This window comes from Pelodiscus sinensis, chromosome 1 (genome assembly GCF_052426305.1).
Source record: "Pelodiscus sinensis isolate ZL-2025 chromosome 1, ASM5242630v1, whole genome shotgun sequence".
In the NCBI taxonomy this organism is placed as follows: Eukaryota; Metazoa; Chordata; order Testudines; family Trionychidae; genus Pelodiscus; species Pelodiscus sinensis.
The window spans coordinates 341,259,297-341,284,612 of NC_143052.1; the positions used below are offsets into that span (position 1 = coordinate 341,259,297).

The 25,316-nt window shown below is 48.3% G+C and overlaps 1 protein-coding gene across 2 annotated transcripts in view; it reads right to left on the bottom strand.

The window, feature by feature from the left end:
• Positions 1–24,695, bottom strand: part of TSKU (tsukushi, small leucine rich proteoglycan) — a 37,093-nt gene extending 12,398 nt beyond the window's left edge. Inside the window, exon 1 of one of the 2 annotated variants that reach the window (XM_006133589.5) lies at positions 24,576–24,695. The gene's annotated coding sequence lies outside the window, so the exon portion shown is untranslated. Of the gene's footprint in view, positions 1–12,543; positions 12,896–24,575 lie in introns of those variants that run through there. The other variant, XM_075919526.2, reaches the window with a different exon arrangement.
• Positions 24,696–25,316: the final 621 nt, after the last annotated feature.

Sequence of the window (25,316 nt, forward strand, 5' to 3'; positions counted from 1 at the left end):
CAAAAACCGGCTTACTCAGGATGTCTGACCCTGTAATTCAGACACAGCCACTTACTTTCTTGGCAGGAACATGGGTTTGGGAGGAAGGGTGGGGTTTTTTTTTTAGCATGATACATCCCCAGAATGAGGGATCAGGATTTTATTCTGGCTACAGCATCATCCAAAAACCAACACACTGCAAAGCCATTCTAGCCAGCAGGAAGACACGGCTGAATGATCAGACACCAGGCTGGATCTGCAGAGGTGGCAAGTTGAAAAAAAACCAAATTCTACTTGACAACAAAGCAAGCCGCGCACAGATGTCAGTAGGAATAAATCCCACAGGCTGGGAAGAAAAGAGATTGCCGGTTATTTCTAAGGCACCGAGTTAAAGCAGAGATGGGAGACCCATCAGATAAATCAAGAACCCCATGAGGTGGTTTTAATTGAGTCACTTTTCTGGCAATAACAGCTTTTTAAAGCTCTTTTTATTTTCTAAAAAAATGCTCCCATCGTTGCCACGTTCTAATGGACTCCTGCGATTCCTGTCCTGATGAATACATCTACCTGCCTTTAGTCAGGCTACACAGCTATTATTAACATGCACTATTGCCACAGCTATTACTTTCCAATAGGGGCCCATTAAGAAATACTTTTTTGAAGCATCATCTGGGCTCAGATTTGCCAAAGCTAGCACTCCAAGTTTCATATACAAGTGTGAACAGAGAGAGAGAGAGAGAGAAAAACTGGCTTAAACTAGTTTAAAAGCAGAAACTGTTAAATCCTTAAAAGAAAAAAAAAAAAAACCCCATGGATCTACATTACCCGTGAATTAGCGTATATAACCCACGTGTTATACACGTTTTTTCAAACCCTGCCCCCCTCCGCGGGGTATACAAGTTTATTTTTTACTCGCCCGCCTGGAGGAGGGTGAGTTGCACCTGGCTGCAGCTGCACGGAGCCTGGGCACAAGTGCAGCTCCCCTCCCGCAGGCCGGCCAGCTTACCTGCACTGCGCTCTACGTTCCCCCCGCTGGCAGCAGGTTGGCTACCTAACAGAAGATGCAGTTTATCCTGGTATGTGCAATTACCTTAAAGTAGCGTATATAACCCGTGGGTTATATACATCCATGGGTTATCTAAAACTTTTTTTTTTTTTTAAAACACACATTCAGGAAAAAATGTGGGTTATGCACGGTTGCGGCTTATACACAAGTGCGGGTTGTATACGCTAATTTACGGTACACCTGTCTCCTGAAAAGGGTTTCCTCTCCAGAAATGGGAGGAGATAAAAACTCAGCAGAGGTGAGGTATTTCTTCTTGTATCCGTCCAAGGTAAAGGTCAATCAAGCTTTTGTTCTTACTATTTCATATCAACTAGGATACCCCACCCCTAACATAATAGGCTGAAGTGGCTCAAGATGGAAGGGCAGCTGGATCTAGGGAGGACTGCATGGGACAGAGACTTATAAGGGGAGGAACAAAACCTTGGGGAGATGGTTAAAAGGCTGCTGCTGTTTTCGCTGATACGTTCAGAGGCAAGGAGCAGGAGGAAGAGCCAATGATTTAAAACGATGTCCAGACGAACCCTGCAACTGGATCCATGCAGAGCTTTTCGTGGACCTAATCCTCATTCACACTGAGGCCCCTCTGCACCGCTCTGGCCTTAAAGCGATGGCCATTTGTACCCACCGCAAGGGCCTTTTCACCCTGTCAGTGTGCTTCGCCGAAATGAGAACCAGGCTCATGGGGTCTGACTGCAGAGTTCAGAACAGATCAGGGCCCAAATTTATAAAGGTGTCTCTGTTGCATGACTCTGGGCATGGAGGGAGCCACAAAATAGATGTGCCTCGCCCTCTACACCCAATTCTCCATTTGCTCAGTGTGATTGGGAAACCAATGCAATCCCAAGGAATTCAATGGGGTTACTCCAGATTTACACCACTGAGAGTAAGAGGAGAATCCATCCCTTCACTCTAGCTATCTGCGCTGGTTTTAATAGAGCCTCCTCTCTGGCTTCTTTGCATCAGTCACCGTATCTGTGATAAGCTATCGAGTGGGGCTTATCTGCGTAGAGTGCAGTACAGCTTAGCTAGCAGATACATCCCAAATGACAAAGCCGGTGGGGGGGGGGGGGGGAATGAGTGAAATTTTCTTCTGTCTAGCACTGCAGGGCTGCCTCTCTGAATCAGAGCACGGGGGAGGAGGAGAGAGGGACAGCGCTTGGAGCCCATGTGGTGCATCTCTATCGCTAAAGAGTCATAGGAGCCAGGAAATGAACTGATACCATTCCTGAAACCCTCTTTGCTTTTCTCCCTGCTCACTCGGTGAATGAGAATTGATTGCTGAGGCTGAAACACACTTCTATGAATTATGTTCTGCTTTAATGAGAGCTAATAATGGATGTAAAAAACCACCCACTTTGCTGTCAGCCGTGAACATCATCATCGTAGAGGGGAGTCCTTAACAAGTAATTAACCCAACTGTACATGGAAACCACGTTGCCGGGGGCATCCAAGGACAGGGGAGCTGACAGACTTGCTGGGAGCAGAGGGACTGGGTCCATGCTCAGAGGGACAGGACCTCAGAGGAAGGGGTGGTCAGCACCTCCCTGAGTGCCCTCCCCATAGCCAGCCCTTAGTGCACAGGGATCCAGCAGTGGTTTAAAGGCCCCATGGCTCCATCTGCTACCACAGTAGCAGCAGCTGGGAGCCCCAGGCCCTGAGGCGGCTGTCCCCCTCCCCTTCCTAGAATAGGAATCTGCATATACTATATACAGCAGGGGTGGGCAATAAAAATAGTATGGGCTCACCAGGATTAGACCCTGGCAGGCCACTGCCACTATATTTATCTGCACCTCTGCAGGTATGGGGCAACTGCATCTCTCGCTGGCCGTGGATTGCTGTTCGTGGTCAATGGGAGCAGCGGGAAGCTGCGTGGACCGGGACACCGATACTTGTGGAGGATATATAGAGGCGGGGGCCCATGCAGGACTAACCCTGCAGACCAGATCCAGCCAGAATTTGCCCACCCCGGAATACATACAAATCACTTCCTTGCCCTCCTTACAGACAGTTCTGTTGTCTTCCTGGGGGGGCGGGAGGGCGGTGAGGAAGGGCGAATTGTAAAGAAAAAGACAAACAGCATTATTTCTAGCATAGATATCTATGCTAGAAATAACGCTGTTCATAGAGTTGCTTTCCAAGATTACCACAAAACGTTACCTAAGGATGCAGGGAGTTTAGATTGAGAGGGGAAGGCAAGCCTGATGCACTCAGTCCTGACTTTCCTGAGAGATCAGAGATATTCCCTTTTGTCAGTTCCAGTTTCTCTGCCAAACAAGTACCTATTAACCAACACTCAGGGGGAGGGACAGGTGGTAATAGCAAGAACGAAGCTGGGCAAGGAGAAATAGAGGTGGGGGCTTGTTAAGAGATCACCATTTTAAGCCAAAAAGCACTGAATGCAGAGTAGACATGTGTGGTAAATTAAGTCAGAGGCCAGCGTCTCAGTCCCATTCTCTACAGCAGCCTGACAGTTATTTGCTTTTGCAAGAATATATGGCTTCCTGTGTTCTGAAGAAACACCCACCTTGAAAAAAAGAAATTCAAACGGCATTCCCTGCTCTCCCCTTGAAAAGTTTAACAGGGATCTCTTCTTGATTGTGCTCATCCTTTGCCTCCCTTGAACAAACACTTAAACAAGCTGGAGTCTATTCAGAGTATACAATTCTGAGCATTCCACCTCAGACCAAGATTACACTTTTAAAAGCTTGCTTAAAAGCCTGGGGGCTTCACGGAGTGGGCCAGGGGCTGGCTTTGTGCCATGCCAGACTGATGTCATGATTTCTTTCCTAATGTGCCAAGGTGCTTTCGGGCACTTGTCACCTTCCACCTGTCTAGGCAAATCTTGCAGGTGATGGGAGTCCGTGGATTTTTGGCCACCAGCTATGGTCTGGGTATAGGGTTTGGCCCTGTGAGAGATCACAGAACACTAGAACTGGAAGGAACCTTGAGAGATCATCAAGTCCAGTCCCCTGAACTCATGGCAGGGTCAAGCACTGTCTAGATAATCCCTGATGGGTGTTTGTCTAATCTGCTCTGAAATATCTCCAATGATGTAAAATTTAGCATAGCAGACACCAAATCTGTCCTGTTTTAGTTCCAAGCATGAATTGATTAGAACTTCTCAGCCAGTGCATGTCCACACTGGTTTACCTCGTGTTAAATCCAGCCACCCTGAACTGCACCTTGACTTGCTCATAAAAGCTCCCAGGGGAGGAAAACAGGCACTTACCAAAAGGAATCAAGGTGTTCAGAATCATTCCCTCTCCCCCTCCAATCCCAGGGCTGCTGCCAGGAGGGAAAGGCATGTGGCATTAGAGGCCTCCAGCAACGTTCCCACTAATCTTTTCTATCTATGTACAGAATACATTTTATTTGCACCCCCAGTGAAATGGAAAAAAAAAACACCACACCCATGAGCTTTGGGCACTCTACCAATCAGCTGGGCAGCACTGGAATCTCTCATGAGTGGCTGCACAAGCATCCAACTTACAGAGAACAGCGGACTCCAGGCCTGCTGGGAAGCCCTGCAGTTTGGCACAGCCCTAGTAAGGAGCGGTATGATAGGGCTTGCCAAGAACAGGTGGGTGCAATTACAGTTCAGCAAGGACAGGTTAGGATTTGGTTTCTGTTCTCAATGGATGTAGTGTTCACAAAAGTGCTGGAGGCAGGTGTCGTCTTTGCCCACTGACCCAGATCAGCCGCACAGCCCCCTCCCCACCTCAGGGATCAGACCCTGCTACTATCATTGCCTCTCTCAGGCGAGAGTAGCCCTGCTTGAGCTGCTGTATCCGCAGTGGCACTGCACTCGCTCCTGTGTGGCGCTAAGACTTCTGGGACTCCATCCAACCCCGGTTCTGTTCTGGGGATTCCTTCCCAGCCACCTGTAGGTGAAGCGGTCTGTCATTCCATGGGGTGGGAATTGTGGAAAGGCACTGGAGGACTAGCGGCCCTAGAGGAGATCCACCCAGTGTCCTCATTCCTGTTAGCAACTGGTACGCATTCGGGCTGTCGCTCACACCCTCCCATGCCCCTCCGCCCGACTGGAATTTAAAGCACCACTGCACTTGAGTTAAAGCTTTGTGCATGGATATCATGGCCTTATGGGCTACACTAGAATAAACTCTGGAGTTAACTCTGCCATGACTACGAGCCCTATGGCAGCATGGGTCAAGAGGACATGGCATGGCACTAGACCTTGGAAATGAGGGTTTTATTCTCGGCCCTGCTCCTAGGCAGCTTACTTTCCCCTCCATCCATCTTCTCTATTTCAACTGGAAGAGCCTCAGGTTAGGTTCTGCTTCATCCTAGAAGTCCACAATGCTGCCTAGCTCGATGGATACCTGCTCTCAGATGGGGACACTTAAAAACAGTGAAAGAAAACAAACCCCAGACAGACTAAAAATCAATACAGAATGTTCCGAAGCAAGAGGATCTGCCTGCTGACCTGGCCGAAAACAAAATGTGCAAATTACCACCCAGTTCTTCTCATGCAAGTCAGTGGCAAGCCCCACTTCAGAATTGCAGGAAATCATAAAATGTAAGTGGACCCCGCTCGGGAGAGGGTGTCCCTGTCCCTTTTACCATCACATCCTGCTTGGGGTGACAAAAGCCATTCAGCTTCATGGCTCTCTCATTGTGAGAATGCTTGTCAAGGAAACGCTCTTGATCACAGCAGTGTGAACACTGTGATAAACTGTCCAGCTGCACCATATGGCGGGAAAGAGGGGGGGGGGGTATATTGGGGCTACCAACAGCCTTTCATTAACCACCAACAGCCTTTCATTGCCACATGCTCTCTGTCACCCAGGGCTAGCAGGATTTCAAAAGGGACTGTACATTTGTATATCCCTGACAGGAAATGTTAAAATTCATAAGAGCTTTGGAAGGGTTATAAGCCATCCTGCTTCAGGGCTTCAGCCAGTCTCTAATTATTTGGGGTTCAGAGGTAAAATTCTAAGGACAGGCTAGCTAAGAAGGGCCACTGCAGGGCTTCTGACACTCTCCTGTGAAACATCTGTTTCTTGGCTGCTGTTGGCGACAGGACTAAATGGCTGGTGCTATGATTAGTCTGGCTGCTCCTTATAACAAAATATTTACAAGCTAAGAAGCAAGCACAGTGCTGGGTCTGTTGGGGAATTATCCCAGTTCCAGTTATTGAAAGCTAGAATAGTCTGGGCAAGGTATGTGATATGCCCTGGGTGACATCGTGAGTCTGTGGCAGAGGCTGGAATTAAAACCCCTGCCTCCTGAATGCTAGTCAAGTGCCTTAGGTGAAGGGTACAGAAAGGAGAGTTAAGTAGGTGAATAAGGTTTTTAAACAGCCTGTTTAGCTTTGTTCTTTCTCCCCCTGCTTTATATGGCTCAACTTAAACCTTATATGAGGCTTCCCACACCTGGCTACCCAAGTGCATTCAGTCCCATTCCAATCACTCACTATGACTGTACCTCTCCAGTTTCCAGAGACATGATATAATCTGGCTGGAATGTGCTTGATTGTATAATATGCTGCTTGTCTCTCAGCACTGCAAGGCAAGTGCTGAACGTTAGGAGATGGGGAAACCCAACTGATACTGCTGTTGCACCATCTGCATTTTCAGAAATTGATGGCTCAAACACAATACTGGGTTGGCCTCTACTAGGAGCTGCTCGACTGGGCTGCCTCATGCAATGAAGTAGCCAAGGAAAACCCAAGTGTGAGGCTGCCACAGCTGGATTCCACCACCACTTTGGTCATTGGGGGCAGCTCTCGGCAGGGCCCAGGGCACAAAACCCAAGGCCAGTGCAGGAATCATTAGGATAGAGAGCACCCCAGTGCCTAAGAATCAGCTTGCCTGCAGTTTGGAGCAAGCTGCCTACGCCCCACGCACTGCACTGAGTGGGTTAAAGTTTGGCAGGCCTTTTTTCTGGCCAGCGATGACCAAGCTAAATCTGCAAGCTCCTGGTATCTGGTTTATTCCAGCCAACTTGAAACAGTGAGGAAGAATGGTGGAGGTGTTAGGGCCCTGGGGGATCTGGGCTCAAGTCCCTGCTCCACCATAGATTTGGTCTGACCATAGGCAGGCCACTTAGTCTCTTTGTGCCTCGGTTCCCCTGCCGTACAACAGGAATAACAGCACTGCCCTATCTCCCAGGAGCGTTAGGAGGATAAATCCATTTAAAAACAAATCAGAGTTTGAGGTGCTCAGATGCTACAGCACTTTGGGTTGTGTAAGTCCCAAAGGTTACGGCTACCACGCAGCTTGGGTCAACAGGCTCGGGCTAGTGGAGTGCCCTCTGCCATGCTGAGGACAATTGGGGTGTACACTGGCAACTTTGAAGTCCAGGTTCCTCTTTAAGGATTCAGAGGCTGAGTTGCAACCTCAAAGTGCTTTTTCCATGGCTGTTTTTAAAGCAGAAACCCAAGTCTGGGTCTAGCAAATACCCGCTAAATTGAACTCAAAGGGTGCCCCCGTTGATGGCTGTATTCCTGCTGTGGGGCCAGTAGGGAAGCTCAAATCAAGGTACGTTGATTCCAGCTACGTAATTAATGTGGCTGGAACTGCATCTCCTAATTAGACCTTCCCCTTTACTGTAGGCCTGGCCTAACTCAACAGGGTTCCCAATGGAGTTTTCATGCCCTGCCGCAGCACGGATGATGAGAAATGGTCTTTAAATGCCAACCCTGCACCTGGTTCCCAGTAAGTTCCATTTCTGACCCAGTATGGCTCAGGCCACACTGAGTGGCTGGGTGGCAGCAGAGCCACATTTCACAATATGTATTAGGACCCTGAGAGGTCATTGCATGTTAGCAACCATTTTAACGGGAGCCTGTTTACCAACGCCTTACATAGGGCTCCTCAAATGCTCAGGCGGCCAGCAGAGCACAGAGGGGTCAGCAGGTCCTTGCCCGAAGAGCTGACACTGTACTGAACTAGCCAGCATTTCTGCGACAAATGAATCAGAATCATTCATCTGTGTGTCATAGGCCCTATTCTGCTAACAACTCATGCGATTCTCCTTGAGCTTAAGTGGCAGGTGGCGATGCTTTCAGCGGGCATCCCATATTCTTTGTTGCTAAGTCTGGAAGAGCCACACTGTGCTGAATAATGACAGCCATGAAGTTCCTAGATAGGCCGTGCCTAATAATAACACAGTAACAAATCCATGGCTAATGGGTGCGACTGGAGCATGCTTTAAAGAGCGCTGTTTCGCTGTTAGTGATACACTTCCCTCCCAGCCTAAAAACTGGAGGCTGCTGTGCCTGAAGGCTACCAGCTAAGAGAGAGAGGGGAAGGAGACGAATTGGTTAGAAGTGTCCATGCAGAGAAAGGCTAAAAAAGGGGAAGGAAGGAGAACCCACAAGTATTACACATAGCCACATTCCAGGCCCAATAGCCAGCTAGGTTTCATCAATTAACCGCTGCACCCACTATCGGATTTCAGCCTGGCTTCCGTGGCACTGGGAGCAAGTTCCATGAACGCCATTTCGTTTCGAGTTTGCAAAGGGTTCCTGGCTTTGTTGCTCCTGCCTTTCTCGTTTTCACGCTGCAGACGGAAAACGCTTTAAGAGAACAAGTAGTAAGAGGAGGCAGCTCCCATTCAAGAAAGAAAATCAGCACCATGCTAATGCCCATCTGGCATTCAGCTGCCTTTGTTTTTTTACTCTGTTTAATACATTAATCTTGGTGCCAAGGTTTAAAATAAAAATTGTTGTTTGGGCCACAATTTATTATCTTCTCTCACAAATCTCAATGTTTGGAGTGAGGTTTTTTTTTTTTTTTTTTTTTTTTTTTTTTTGGTTTAGTTTAAATTGCCTGCCAAAATGCTAGCTCTTGGAAGCACGAAACAGAACACCTCTGTTCCTCTCTGATATCAGACTTGTCCCCAGCCTGCAGAAACTCATGCAGGCAGTAGGGCTGGTGTAAAAGGAATAATTGTCTTATACAGAGAGAGACCCATCCCCACCCTCTTGTGCTTCCTCAGCCCTCCCCTTCCCAAACAGCTGACTAGCAAGGAGGAGGGAGAAAAGCTTGAAAGAGGAAAGGGAACAGCTAGGGATAGAGTAAAAACTCTAAACCTCCTAAAGGTAGTCGCTCAAATCTCACTCCAAGCTTTTCACCCTGAATGGAAATGCACTTCATGCCCACATTGCAGGCACTGGTTCAAAATTACCCTCCCCAGTTTAAAGCCTTCTTCTTGGACTGCCTACTTTGTAGTCCTCCTTTGTCTCACCTCTCTTCCCAATCACTCAGCACCGGCTTTTTCTCTGCAGCCCCCTCCCCCTCCAACTCATGTTGATGCAAGAGCTTTCTCCTTTACAGCTCTTGCAGGCTAGAGGACCCTTCCTGTTTTTCTCCATCACACCAACACCCTATCAAGAGTTCTCCAGTGACCATCACCGTCTTAGGCATACTCCACACTATCTTCTCTTCTCTCACCAGCATCTGTTCCTCTCTCCCCAGTTTTGCCAGTTGGAATGCTTACATTCATTCACCCTCCCAGGCATTCACACCGGTTTGCAGAGTTGATACCCTTACTGCTTGTTGCAGAACATCTTTTGTATTTCTACAAGGTATTTGGAGATACAGTTTGCAAGAAGGATGCCAGGCACATAGAATTGTATGGTACAGTCGTAACAACATAACTGGTATTTCATATCACCAATGATGCCTCTTTCTCTCACTCATATATGCTCTTCCTGCACCTCACCAATCTTCTCCCACGTGTGCACTCACCCACGAGGAGCATGCTACCACATCCAAGACAACATAATATAAGATTCAGGAATTATCAGGGGGTATTTAGGTTACGGCAGGAACTCAGGAAATCTGAGTTCAATTCCTGGTTCTACCACCAACCCCCTGTATGACGTCAGGCAAGATGCTTAATCTGTACCTTGGTTCCCTGCACCCCAATCTGTAAACTTTGGGATAATAATGCTAGTCTGTTGCATCTCAGAATGTGAGCTCTCAATAGAGGCTTTATTGATGGGCAGCAATCAAGCCAGCAGGGGTCAATTTATCATGTCTAATATAGACATGATAAATTGACTATCGAGTGCTCTCCCATCAACTCTGATACTTCACCAGAATGAGATGAGCAAGCAGCACCGATAAGAGAACATCGGCTGTTGACTTACTGCAGCGACCTATGTTATTCATGTAGCTGAAGCTGTCTAACTTTGGTTGATGGCCCATAGGAGTGTCAATGAGGACAGAGTCCTCAGCAGAGATTAGAGCTCCATGTGTGAGTGGAATATAAATAAATGACAGCGATGTTAGAGACCGAGGCCTTACAGAGCTAGGGTCCTCTCCACACCTTGGAGGGTGGTGTACAGGAGGCAGGGTTACATTGCAAACTCTTGGAAAGATCTTTTAATTGCCAAGCCCTCTCCAGTCATATTAGAATCTAGTGCTGGGGCGAGGAACCTAAGGCCCAAGAGTTGGATGTGGCCCCTGGCTTGCCTGGATCCAGTCCAAGGTTCATGGCTCCCCTTTAGTGCTGGGGAGCCTGCACTGGAGCGCCAGCCCCAGCTGCCCCCATGTGGGGCTGGATACTAGAAAAATCTATTAGCTTGCTCCCCCAGGCTCTGGTGCATGAGTGGAATGTGGGGGAGGGGGAAAGTATATTTCTCCTTCTCGGTCGGGGGTCACATCAGTGAATTTTTTTTTCTTTTGCTTCTCACTTGTGTATTTTTCCATGGGTCAGCAGCCCCCAACGCAAAGTTTCCCCACTCCCAATCCAGAAAGTGTTGCTGGCAGAGTCGTGCTGCATTTTTAGAAGTTTGCCTAGCTATGGTGCAGTGTCCATTCACATCTTCTACCCAGGTATTTTCAATGCTCACCACCACTGTGAGATCAGAGGCATCCTGAAATACTAGCACTGGTTCTACTACGGCAATACCTCCTGTACTGTGATTTGAATGCAAGCAATGCTCAGCCCCAGCTGTTTTGTGTTGTGCAGAGAGCAGTGCCCGGAAAGACGAGCTTTCTAATGTAACTTGAGCGAATGCTGTACACAGGGTAGCAGCTTCTGATTTATTATAGCTGATGTCTGGACAAACTCTTCATCTCAAGAACTCAAGCTAGTTCCCCCCTCCCCAGCCCATACCGACAAACCAGAAGGTAGCCTGACTGTACTTGTCTTAACCACTAGAGAAGTGACAAGGCTCATTTCTTCTCCCAACAGTGGCTCTCAGCTCCACTTGCTGCCATTCAGCTATAGTAGGATTTTGCCTCACAAGCTAAGGGCAACCAGCAGTTATGGGGGATGCTCTGAACCCCTCTCCCTGAGGAATAATCTTACATATTTCGCATATTCCCATACAGAGACCCCCTGTAGTTTTACACAAGTTCTCAGTTCATGATTTCCCAATCCAAGCCAGTAGGAGAAGACTATATATACACAGTCTACAGGTATGTTGTTCACAATCAACGGACACATGCTGCCGTCTTACATTATTAATACATTTACCATGAGCTACTGACTAAGGCATTACTAATGAAAGTTGCATGATTCTCATGACTGGCTCAAACTTAGCAGGGTGTGTGCATTATTCACTCTTCTCCTTTTTTGCAAAAAAAGACAAACCCTCCGCCACTTTTCCCACCCTTTCCTCTTCAGCTTAACCCAAACTGGAGAGGCTGGAATTCCGGGACTTGGCAGGCGGCATGTGCTGGATTCAAGGACAGACTATGAGATCAACTTTATCCTTCCTGAAGTTTGCATGACTGGGTTGGTCCAGACAGATGTTAGGAAACAGTAACCTCTTAACCTGAGCTTTTCCCTTGCTGCTCCTCTGTCCCCTTCCCCCCCGATCTGCTCTGGCCTGCTTCACCAGATCACTGCTCTCCCCAAGATCCTTTCAACATGTCTTTGGAACGCACCGAGAGCAGCCAGACAGCTGCCCCCCTTCCCTGAATTCTGCGCCTGTGGGGAGAGAAAGCCGGAGACGGGAGGGGATGGGGGGGGAGAGGAAGCAGTGTGTGAAATCAAAGCCCTGAATCTGGGCCCTGGAGGCGGGCAGGGACTCCAGCTGCTGATCAGATTACTTGCAACCGTGGCAATTTCAGCTGCTCCTCGCCCCGCCACGACTGCGAGAGGGGAACTTGAGGGGCCGGGGAAGCAGCAAGCGAAGGGCCACCGGCCCCAGAGCCCCGTGCCTGCCACGCCATCTGCCAGGGAAGCGCCGCCCGGCTTGGCCAGGAGGGGCTGCGCTCCCCCGACTCCAGATTTTAGTCTTTGGCCCCCCCCCCCCCCCCGCCCATTTCCGACCCTGTCCCACTGGCTCCGGGCCGCCCCGCGCTCGCTCTGCCGGGACCGAGTCAACCCCCCAGCCCGGCCCGGATAAAGTTCTCCCTGCGCCGCCCCGGCCCGGCCCGCAGCTCGGAGGCACGAAGCGGGCACGGGTCTGGCGGCTCCGCTTCCCCGCGCTGCGCTCGGGCCGCCGGGCATCCCCGGGCGCTGCCGGGCTGTGCACGAGCTGCGATCCCCGCCCGGCGCTGCGGACACTCACTCACCTTCCCCGGCGGCAGCGCGCCCCGGACCGGCCGCACCTGGGAGCGGGGGGGTCCGGCTGCTGGCTGGAGCCACGTCTGGCCGCGCGCAGTCCCGGGCTGCCCGCCCTGCATCCAGCCCGCGCGGCGCCGGCTGCTCGGTCCCCAGCCCCGCGCCCCCCTCCCTCCCTCCCCGCAGCCCCGCGCGGCTGCCTGCCCCCCGCAGGCCGAGCCGCGCCTCCCTCCGGCACCCGCCGAGCTTCCCGCTCCGGGGAGCGTCGCAAAAGTGCCCGGCTCCGCTGGCCGCGTGCAGCTGCAGCCGGAGCTTGGACGCTAGAGAGCGTCTGCAGCGTGCGGCTTGGCTGCGCCCTCCAGGCCGAAGGCTCGGCCCCTTCTCCTTCAGGCTCTTTTATTTTGGAAAGGGGCGGGGGGCATCTCAACAGATGGCTGCACACAAGAGAACATCTGGGAGGGGAGGAGGAGGAGGCGGGGCCGGTTGGGCTGAGTTGTGCAACTTTAGCTCTTGCAGCAGTACAAGCTGGAGGTGCCGAAAATCCCGTGGCCTGCGGCAGTTCCTCCCTTCATGTTAGCAAATCCGAGGGATTAGCTAGGCCAGACGTAGCTCACCTTCCTTCCCATCACACCCATTCCTCCATTCCCAGGGGGCCCCTTCACTGGAGTCACCCTGACTGCAGACTTGTGCCAGGCTCTGAGCAGCGTTGGTTTCAATAGGCTTGCTCACAACATTGGCTTGTTCCATCAGCATTTAAAGGAGCACTTCCTAAGGTATTTACCTTGGACTAGTAGTCACTGTAGTATCCAGGGACCTGACTACTCCCACAGGGGTATGCCCAGATGAACTCCACTGCAAGGCAGGGGTAGTTGCATGTATCTAGCAAATCCTCTCCCTCCCTGATCTAACACACAGTTTAGATTTGATCCAGCATAACTTTCAGTACTGTCACTAACTGCAGTGGGAGCACAAAGAAATTGTGGTTGAAACCTGAAACTGCTATAAACGGGCATAAAATAGGACATAAAATACTAAGGAATAAATGTAGGGCCTAATTCACTACATCTGGAGGTGTGCAGAATTGGACACATCTCCTATTAATTTTCTAATGGCCAGGGAAGTGAAAAACCACATCTATGCATCATGCTCTAGGCAGTGCTAGGTATTACAGCAACAATCAGAGATTCCCTACCAAGATCAAAGCTCCAGTGAGCAAAACAGAGAGATAATATACACAGCAAGGGCATAGTTCACTAAGTCACAGTGCTAGGTGTGGGAGACTGGGGCATGGTAATACCAGGGTATCAAGTGTATTGGCAGGACAAAACAGGTCCTGCTGGTGTGGGAGTGGCACAGCATGTGAAGAAAAGGGTAGGGTCAAATGAAGTAAAGATTGTAAAGAAGAGATGGGCAATAATTTTTGGTGGGGGGGGGCCCACTCCAAGATTTTGGTAAATGGTCAAGGGCTGCACTTTTCTGTGGAGGGGGGAGTGCAGGATCTAGGGTGGAGGTTGGGTGCAGAAGGGTGCATGGGATAAGGGACTGGGGCGCAGGAGATGGTGTGAGGTCTCCGAGGAGGTTTGGGTGAAGGAGGGGATTGTGACCTGGGTCAAGGGATTGGGATGTAGATGCAGGAGAGGATTCTGTCCTGGGGGAAGGGTGTAGGAGGAGGTGCAGGGCCTGGGAGGGAATTGTGACCTGGGGCAGGAGGTGCAGAGGGTTTGGATGGTGATCTGGGGGAGGGAGTTGGGGTGCAGGAGGGGCTGTGGTGCTAGAGGCAGGCACTGGCTGGGAGGAGTTTACCTAAGTGTCTCCCGGCTGGAAGCCCCAGCCTGCTTGAAAATACAGGTGCTCCCTCCACCTGGCTCTCAAGTCCAGCTGCCCCAGTCGGTCAGGCCAATCTCTTAGCTCCCATTGGCTTGCTGTTTCCAGCCAATAGGAGCTGAGAAATTAGCTGAGGTCAGTTCTTATTGACTGTTTTTTTCTGGCCAATAGGAGCCAAGGATTGGCTGGGGACGGGGCGATCGCATGAAGCCTCCCCTCCCTGCAGAGCAGAGAAATGCAGGGACTGTATTAAAGGCTGCAGCTGCGTGTGCCTGAGGGTCCCGGCAGGGTGGTCCACGGCCGGATCCGGCCCCTGGGCCCATATTTTGCCCAGGTCCCATAAAATCTCTATAAATAGGAATTTCATGCTTCAATAATAAGAATCTGCCAGTAGGGATGTACTAGTGACCTATTGACCAGGATGGTGACAGCGACTGTAAAATGCGCAGGGAGATCAGAGAGGCTATACAAATAAAAAAGAATTCAGTAGTAATGGGTAGAGCCCTGAGTGGATAGAAAATCTTACCAGCAGATGCAGATATTTGCAGATAGAAATCGGTATCCACTGATCCACAGGGCTTTGCTCCCTGAATATGCTGTGGCCAAAGATGAGAAATGTGATGTCCTGCTACCAGAAGCCAGTTCCCTGCACCAGCAGCTCTTCCTGGACATGCAGCTGTACTGTCCTCAGCCCTGTTGCCAACTGTGTTTCCTCTCTGGGGTTATACAGCTCTGCTGGGGTTTGAGGCAGTACAGTCATATGGCCGGCAGGAGCTGCCAGGGTGAGATGCTGGCCCTACATCCCTCTCCTTTGGCCACAGTGTCTCCTGGGAGTAGAGCCATGTGGAGCAGCGGATACTGATTTCTATCCATTAATATCCCACACATAGGTAGAAATTTGTATCCTCACAGAGCTCTAATAATGGGATATTCTAACTATCCCCATATAGACTGGGTACATGTTACTTCAGAAAGGGATGGAGAGACAAAGTTTCTTGACACCTTTAATGACTGCTTCTTGGAGGAGCTTGTCCTGGAACCCACAGGAGAAGAGGCATCCTTCATTTCTTCCTAAGTGGAGCACAGGATCTGGTCCAAGAGGTGAATATAGCAAGATCACTTGGTAATAGTGTTCATAACATAACAAAATGTAACATCATGGTGGCAGGGAAAACACCACAGTGTCCCACCAATGTCACATTTAATTTCAGAAAGGGGAATTACACAAAAATGAGGAAGTTAGTTAAACAGAAATTAATAGGGACAGTGCCAAAACAGAAATCCTTGCCAACTACAAGGAAACTTTTAAAAGACATCACAATAGAGGCTCAAATTAAACAAATACCCCAAATTCAGAACAAAACAAAACAAAACATAGAGAACCAAAAGAATGACACAGTGGCTAAATAGCAAAGCACAAGAAACAGTGAAAGGCAAAAAGGCATCCTTTCAAAAAGGGAAGTTAAATCCTATGGAGGAAAATAGAAAGGAGCATAAACTCTGGCAAGTGAAATGTAGAATTATAAGTAGGAAGGGCAGAGAAGAATTTGAAGAACTGCTAGCCAAAGACTCGAAAAGTAATAGCAAACACTTTCCAAGTACATCAGAAGCAAGAAGCCAGCTAACCAGCCAGTGAGGCCATTGAATGATCAAGATGGTAAAGGAACACTCAAGGGCGATAAGGCCATTGTGGAGAAACTAAATTAATTCTTTGCAACAGCCTTCATGGCTGTGGACGTGAAGAAGATTCACCAACCTGAGCCATTCTTTTTACGTGACAAATCTGGGGAACTGTCGCAGACTGAGTTGTCATTAATGGAGGTTTTGGAACAAACAGATAAACTAAACAGTAATAAGTCCTTAGGACCAGATGGCATTCACCCAAGACTTGAGAAGGAACTCAAATGCGAAATTGCAGAACAACTGGCTGTGATTTGTAACCTATCCTTTATATCAGCTTTTGTACCAGATGACTGGAGGATAGCTAATGTGACCCATATTTTTTTTTAAAAAAGGCTCTAGTAAGGCTGGTAAGTCTAACTACAGTACTGAGCAAACTGGTTGAAACTATAGTAAAGAACAGAATTAACGGACACATAGGTGAACATGATTTGTTGGGAGAGTGTCAACATGTTTTTTATAAAGGGAAATCATACCTCACCAATCTACTAGAATTCTTTGAGAGGGCCAACAAGCATGTAGACAAGGTTTACCCAGTGGATAGGAATAAATAGTTTTCAGAAAGAGAAAGGTAAAACGTCACATCCCTCAGGGTTCTGTACTGGTGACAATATTGTTCAATATATTCATAAACAGTCTGGGAAAAGGTGAAAGCAATGAGGTGGCAAGACTAGTAGATGATACAAAACTACTCAAGCTACACAATGTGAAGAGTTATGAAGAGATCTTACAAAACTGGGCGATTGCAAAAAATGGCAGATCAAAGTCAACACTGAAAAATGCAAAGTTATGCACATTGGAAACAATAGTCCTGAGTATACATATAAAATGATGGGGACTAAATTAGCTTTTATCAGTCAAGAAGGAGATCTCAGAGTCATTGTGAATAGTTCTTTGAAATCATCCGATCAATGTGCAGTGGCAGTAAAAAAGCAAACAGAATATTGGAAATCTTAGGAAAAGGGCAGCTAATAGGATAGAATATCTCTTATTGTCTCTCTATAAATCCATGTTATACCCACAAAGAATCATAGAATCCTAGGGCTGGAAGAGACCTCGGGAGTCCAAAGCGGGACCAATCCCAACTAAATCAACCCAGGCAGGGCTTTATCAAACCGAGACTTAAAAACCTCTAGGGATGGAGATTCCACCACCTCCCTAGGGAACCCATCCCAGTGCTTCACCACCCTCCTAGTGAAATAGTTTTTCCTAATATCCAACCTAGACCCCCACCTCCACTGTAACTTGAGCCCATTGCTCCTTGTTCTGCCATCCATCGCTACTGAGAACAGCCTCTCTCCATCCTCTTTGGAACCTCCCTTCAGGAAGTTGAAAGCTGCTATCTAATGCCCCCAAACATCTGGAACATTATGTGCAGACGTGGTAACCCCATCTCTAAAAGATATATTGGAATTGGAAAAGGTTCAGAAAAGGGCAACAGAAATTATCAGGTGTATAGGACAGCTTTTGTATGAGGAGAGATTAATAAAAATGGAACTTTTCAGTTTGGAAAAAGAGATGACTAAGGGGGGACATGATAGAAACATGTAACAGTGGTTTTCAAACTTTTGCAATGGTGATTTCTTTTGCTGTTACATATCTCTTGGGTGCCCTTATTTCCACTCCAACTCATTTGATGAAGTGGGTCTTGCCCACAAAAGCTCATGATACATATTTTTGTTAGTTTCTAAGGTTCCACAGGACTTCTCCATTAAAGTGAGTGGCGATGTATCATCTCATAGAGTTGGAAGGGACCTTGAGAGGTCATCAATTCCAGTCCCCTGCCCTCACAGCAGGACCAAGTACCATCCCTGACAGATTTACCCCAGATTCCTAAGTGGCCCCATCAAAGATTGAACTCATAACCCTGGGTTTAGGAGACCACTGCTCAAAGCAGCAAGCTATCCCCCCAACCTGTTCTCAGAGGGGTGTTGTGAATGTAAATTCACCATGATCCTAGCACCTCCAGTTGTTATGATTCAATGTGAGTATCCACCCTTTTGATTGTTTCCCCCTCCTCGCAGCAGAGACACCGAGGCTAGGTCTAGACTACGGGGCTTTATTGGAAAAAGCTATGCAAATTGCACTCCGCAATTTTCCGATCGCTTTTCTGGAAGAGGCTTTTCCACCATTTGGCCCAGTCTAGATGGGGCCAAAATGGCGGAAAAGCCTCCTCTTTCAGCAGAGCCCTTATCCCTCATGGAATGAGGTATACAGGGCTCCCTGAAAGAGCGTGTTTTCTCTTCTGAGAAAAAAAGTGGAAGAGCAAACACGCTCCCTGGATGCAAAGGGGTTTTTCCAGGATACCTGACTCATGGTTAGGAGCTAGAGTGATGCTGAATGTCAGAGTGCCATGAACCACAATGGTTACAATATGCCACTGAAACAAAGAGCTAGCTAATGTTGTTAAGCTCTAGCTAACGCCAGCTTAGGGGCAAGGAGGCAGGAGCAGTGTTACAACAGCAGTAGATGGGCAGTGCATGGTCTGGCTGGAATTAAGTTCACTCACCAATATTGTGAACCTCAAGCATTCAAAAACAAACCAACCCAGGAGTGGTGTAAAATCCAGCACACAGTTAGCACCATCATCTTGTCACCTTATTTCTCATCAGCTTTTGTAACCCAGACAGGTAGAACTGAACCTGGGGCCTCAGTGCATGAGCCTCTACAGCCTGAGCTAAAAGCCAGCTGGCTCTCAACTAAGGCTGTAGAGCTCACTCACGCTTGCTCTCTCTCTGTAAGTGGTCTAAATGCCATTACATGGGACAGTGCACCATGCCCCGTAGGTGTGTGGGTTTCACCTTCTTAACACACAGGTAGAATTTCCATAACTAACTTTCTCTGCAGCGCCAGTGACCAGAGTAGGTGTGATGGCTTGGGTGTCTTTGTCACAGGTTGTCCTCCCAGACGCTTGTACAAAGCTGCAAAAAGAGGTGCTCTTAACTCCAGTTAGCTATTTGCAGAGCTGGTCACCCCAGACTGCTGTTTTCAAGGGGCCTCTGACAGAACTGGTCCTTGGTTACTCCCCGACCCTTTTTTTTTTTTGGCTCAACAAATTTTTGCCTGGGGCCGCCAGTTGGTTTAGGACCAGGCCTGACTATTTGGGATACAATTGCAGTGAAGAGATAGCAACTCAGAGTCGGAGTTTGAGTTAAGGACATGGGGTTGCCATGTTTTCACTCCTATTTTAAATCAAGACCACACTTTTTTTTTTTGACTGCAAAGACTTACCCAATCTAATCTAATCACAGCACCCCTTGCCATATTACCTAGATATTTGCATGATTCAGCCTGAAGCTTTACAGGACATCTGAAGGTTATACCACAGTTGCTTGTTCTGCCCTGGCCATTCAAACACACGCTTGACTGCCCAGCTAATGGGATCAGAAGCCAGTCTTGTCTACTCTCACCCATTTTCCTCATTCATTATCACTTGCAATGTGGTATCAGTGTGGTCAGTCCCAAAGGTTCCAAAAAATCACATGGGCTTAAAAAATAAAAAAGCTGGCTTAAAAATCATGAGTGTTTTAAAAATAACAACTTTTGTGTTCCTTTTTGGCTCTTCAGGGGGCACCTGGGTCAAGCTTTAAAGTTTTTTTCTCTGCAGCCATGAGAGCAAGAAACTTTTTACTTGTTTGTTTGTTTGATGAAAACTGGGGTGTTCATGATTCCCCCAGCAGGGCCTTCAAGAATTCAAGAAAGACACCAAAAATCATGAAAATTGGTGATACTGTTTAGCCCAGGAAGCCCTAAAAGGGATGTTATTTTTAAAAAGCTCGTGATTTTTAAAACAGCTTTTTTATTTTTTAAGCCCATGTGATTTTTTACATTACACCTACATGTTGTAAGTGACAATCCCTGCCCCAAGGAGTGACAGTCTACATAGACAAGGCACACAAAGAATGGAAGGGGCAACAGAGAGATTATGTGACTTGCCTAAGGCCTTGCAGCAGGTCAGTGGCAGAGCAAGGAGTTGAACCCAGGGTTCTACCGGAGTGACCAGTACACTGGCCTCCCTGCCTCTAACCTTAGGGCATGTTTACACTAGAAAATTATTTCAAATTGACATCATAACTCCCGATTAACAAAATCAAAATAGAGTGTCCCCACTACAGGGAAGCCTTGAAATTAATTAGAATTATTCCGAAATAGTGCATCCACACTGTATGTGGAGACTACTGTGGACTTAGAGCCCCTGGAAGCCTGCTGGGGAGGGCACCAGAAGGGCAGAGACTTCTTGTGGCTGCTCGGTCAGGCAAACTGAGACTCGTGCTTTTGGGGGCTCCTCTCTATGGCTGTGTCTCACACGCTCTTTCACGGTCTCCCTGCCCCCATGGGACACAAAACAGACTCAGTGTTGCCCCTGTGGATGCCACAGCTCTCACGCTATGGAGCTGGAGGTGCTTCAAAGTAGAGGTAGGCTCAGTCTGTCCACATCACTCGCATGCTGCTCCAGCAGGATGAGGATCAGGACCTGCAGGATGAACCGCAGCCCAGACTGCAGGCCCTGATCACCCAGGTCCGGGCACTCCTGCTGCTGCGCATGCCTCTCAATCCCCTGGACACTGCAGAACACCACTTCTGGCAGCGGGAGACGAGCTCGGACTGGCGTGACTGCAACGTCATGCAGGGATGGGACGACCAGCAGTGGCTGCAGAACTTCCGCATGCAGAAAGCCACCCTCCTGGAGCTGTGTAAGTAGCTCGCCCCGGCCCCCAGGTGACAGGACACCTGACTGAGACCTGCCATTATTTTGTTTTCTGGTGTGGAGATCCTGGAGGTTGGTCTCCTCCTCCCAGACCTGAATGAGGTCCAGGATCTCCGCACCAGTCTAAGCCTCAGCTCTCCTGTGTCCCAGCATGAGTGCTGGCAACTGGGGGAGGATCTGAGGGAGCGTTGGGGTCACTCCTGGCTTGCTTGCTGCTGCATCCCACATGGCTCTCTACTCTCCAACGTGGGACAAGTTGCTGGGAGTTGTAGGCTCTGCAGGAGAAGGGGCATAGTGGAGATGCCAGGTGTGGCCAGACCAGTTAGAGCTGCAGCTGTGAGAGGCCTCCAGAAGCCAATCATTTTGAATGAGCAGTAGCAGATCGTCCACACGAATGCTATTTCAAAATAACTATTTCGAAATTAGTGTTGCTCCCCGAAGAAAGCAGGAGTACAGATTTCAAAATAACCAGTGTGGATGCCCCGCTTATAAATTTGACCAAAGGGGTTATTTCGAAATAACTTCCTAGTGTAAACCAGGGCTGTGTGTTTCGGGACAAGCTAATAAAGCAAGTGAGAGAAAGGCAGCTCTAGTGTCATATGGTGCCCTCAGATTTCCCTGTGACAGCCAGGCCTGGGTAAGCTATGGTGCTGCCAACACCATGTTGGGGATTGCTAAGATCCAAGCCTCCTGCTCTCCTCCTCAATTTGCCTTTTGCTATCTGCAGATCGTGAGCTTTCGATTTGTATTCATAGCACAGGACTGTCCTGGACTCACCAGGAATTACAAATAAATTAAAGATTTTGCCATGTGAGAAAGCCTCCAAGAATGCGTCCTACTGAAATTGTGATAGAGATGCAGCCATGTTATTCTGGTGTAGCTGAAACAAAAGACAGAACTATGTAGCGCTTTAAAAACTAACAAGATGGTTTATTAGGTGATGAGCTTTCGTGGGCCAGACCCACTTCCTCAGATCAATATGTGGAAGATTTTGCCAATTTTCTTCCACATATTGATCTGAGGAAGTGGGTCTGGCCCACGAAAGCTCATCACCTATTAAACCATCTTGTTAGTCTTTAAAGTGCTACATAGTTCTGTCTTTTGTTTCTCCCACTGAAATTGCGGTGAGGAGTCCTGTGGCACCATATAGACTAACTGAAGTGTAGGAGCATAAGCTTTCGTGGGCAAAGACCCACTTCGTCAGATGCATGTAGGAAGTGGGTCTTTGCCCATGAAAGCTTATGCTCCTACACTTCAGTTAGTCTATAAGGTGCCACAGGACTCCTCGCCGCTTTTGCAGATTCAGACTAACACGGCTACCCCTCTGATACCTACTGAAATTGTCAGTCTTAGGCACATCTGCCCAGATCATGGCAAAGGGGCAACATTTTCTCTGGGCAATCAGACTACAGTGGCATCTCCTGCTGTTGTGATCACCCAGGAGGCTGCAAGAGCAGGAAAGTTATGAAAAAGCTCAGTGCAGACAATGTGTTAGATTTGATAACTGAATCTGAAGCTTTCCCAAAACCTCACCCCAAAGAATCCCTTCATAGGTCAGCTATGCAGAAATCACAAGGGCAGCTCAGTGCTCCAGTCCAACCTCTTCTCTCCATCCTGTGCCATATTTCGGACTAACTTTGACCTCCTCCTTGGGAGCAGCTGGCTTAATATGTGCTCAGACAAAGAATACAAGTAAAGATCCACATTTAGGAGAGTGATTTGGTCTGATAAAGTCAAGGCAACTCAAAAGCCAGCAGCAAATGAGAAAGAAAGAAGGCGTGAAATTCCCAGCATGAGTCATTTTGATTTTCTAGCCTCCCCTAGTTCCTAGTAGACACATACTGGCAAAAGGAGTCAGGGAGAGAACTAAGATGACGTAAGCACTGCCTCTTAGTAAACGGAACTTGGTTATCCAAGATTACAAGTATTGCACAGCTGACCGAGTGTGGCTAAACATCACTGCCCTGCAGAAGTGGGAAAAATGAGTGAGATTTTTTTCACGTCTGGATTTCATGCAGTTCTGGACCCTTTGAAATATGGATTTTTCCACTTCTCATCACATTTCAGGAACAAAACTTTCCTGTAGAGTGAACAACCTGAAAAATCGCAAAGTCCCCACAAAGGACTTTAAAGCCTCCAGAGACAATTGTGATGATCTAGTCTGGCTGCTTCAGTAACACAGACCATAGAACTGCTGCAGCGGAAGGAATGCTCCTTTCCTGCGGTGTGAGTTAATTTTCTAGTCTTGCTGACTTAGAACAGATATTTTAGAAAAATGTCCAACCTCTATAAAAGGTCTTTTCCTGAAGGATTCGTGTTTATAATAAGAAATCAAAACAAGTTTTCAAAACAGCGGAAGAAAAGGAAACAGGAACATGGTCGAGGTCAGTCCCACAGCTCAGGGAATTCAGAGAGGCACTTTGTTCCCCCTGCCCCCCTTCTTCTGTGGGAAGGCTGGAAGAAGCTAAGTTGATGTTAACCGCTTGGTTCCCCAGGGGCCAGGTATTGCCCATCCCCATGTCACAAGTGCTGGTGCATGAAAATAAGCCCTTGTGAATTCTGTAAGCAGCAACCCCTCGTTCAACATTCACAAGTGGCGATTGTGGCTTTTGTGCAAACTTTCATCGGGCAGTTTCAAATTTTCCACAGTCACTCCAGTGGCATCTGAAATGCTTTGCAAACTCACACACAGACAGACCTCCCTGGCAAAGTTCCCACCACACTGGAGTAGAATCCTTCACCCCATTCTCCTGCCTCTGCAGCCAGCCAAATGTTTATTGAACTCCAGCTGTTAGTGACGGACTGAAACCAGGACACTTCAGTCTAGGGATGTAAGCGACTAGTAGACTAGTGATGTGACTAGTCACTTCCCCCCCGCCCCTTGCTGCCTCTATCAGAGAGAGACAGCAAGCGGGGAGGACGCAGGAGCTCGTGCTGAGGGGAGCCAGCTTAAAAGTTAGTTCCCCCCCAGCACTGTCTCTGTGGGGGGCAGGGGAGGTAGAGGAACTGCGGGAAGTGGCGCGAGTGGGGACTGAAGCAGTCTCTGCTCATGCTGGTTCTGCTGTGATTCTTCTTTTGAAATGTACAAGATCCCCAGTGGGACACTTGTATATTTCAAAGACTCAGGCGCCGCAGGGAGCACGGGGCCAATCCCCTGTTGGCCTCGCGCTCCCTGCGGGGCTTCCGCTTTTGAACTGTAGTTCAAAGGTGGAAGCGCCCTTATTGACTAATTGATAGCTCATCGATTATTCGATTAGTTAATCTACATTTAACATCCCTACTTCAGTCTTAATCAATATAGAGTCCTTTTCCACCTCTCTTCCTTCTCCCCACCTGTTTTCTCCTCTGAGTAGTCTGAGCACAGGACTGGGAGCCAAGAGATCCCCATGTCCTTCCCTGTGACCTTGGGCAGATCCCATAAGACCTGAATTTGCACCATGAAAACCAGTGGGAGTTTTGTCACTGAATCCCGTACTGCCATTTCTTCAGAGCTGCTGAGCATTCGCCGCTCCCATTGACTTTGGCTAGAGCTGGGAATGCTCAGCATTTCTGCAGAGCATGTTGTTACTCTTTCTGCCTCAGTTTCCCCAATACACAATGGGGGAGAATAATACTTTTAGGCCCTGTTTCAAAGTAGCACATAAGCATCTGGCTGACTTGAACCAAGTGCTTCATGGCCTAAGCATCTGCCCGAACATCATCCCACACAAACACCCATCCTTATTCGACAAAACACTTCAGCATGTGCTCCCCTGGAAGAATTCTAGTGCTTCACCACCTTCAAGTACCAGTACAGTAGTTTGCTTTCCCCAGGTTTCCTACCAGTCTCACCTTGTTAACTCCCTGTGGGCAGGGAGTTAGGTGTTTCCCAGCCAGTACAGGTAGCTTCTGCCCCAGGAGTGCAGACACACCCTGGGTATTTCTCACAACTGTTGCTTTGCTTTGACATCCCCTCTGGTAAATATTGACCTTCCTTTCACCTCCGTCAATATTTACCTCTCGGGTTAATAAATGTGGAGATTTATGTCAGTCCAAGTGAATGTGTTCTAAGCTATTGCTGATCTCTGCAATTGTTCATTACTTCGCCCTCGGGACTTATACACAGGAAAGTTGCAGTTCAAAATGTGGGCACAATTCTGAAAATCCCAATGCATTCGAGTGCACTTACTCCTATCAACTCAACTGAACTCACTGATCTCACTCAACTGAACTCCGCTGAACTCAGCAACGCTACTCAGGAGAGTAATTACTAGGGTTTAAGCGTATGCAGGATCAAAACCTATTGTTGCATTGCACTTCATCAGGAGTTACCATGGCTCAGAAAAATACACATGTGCAATTTTAAAGCCACGTTATTTGCTTGAAAGGTCACATTCATGTCTCTTGCACGAACATACACAACCCAGGCCTGATCTACCCTGAGGGAGAAAGTCGATCTAAGGTATGCAACTCCAGCTATATGGATAGCATAAATGGAGTCAATGTACCGTACGTTGAATTTCTATGGTGTTCCCACTGTGAGAGATCGACAGGAAAAATTCTCCCATCGATGTACCTCACTCCTCATGACCC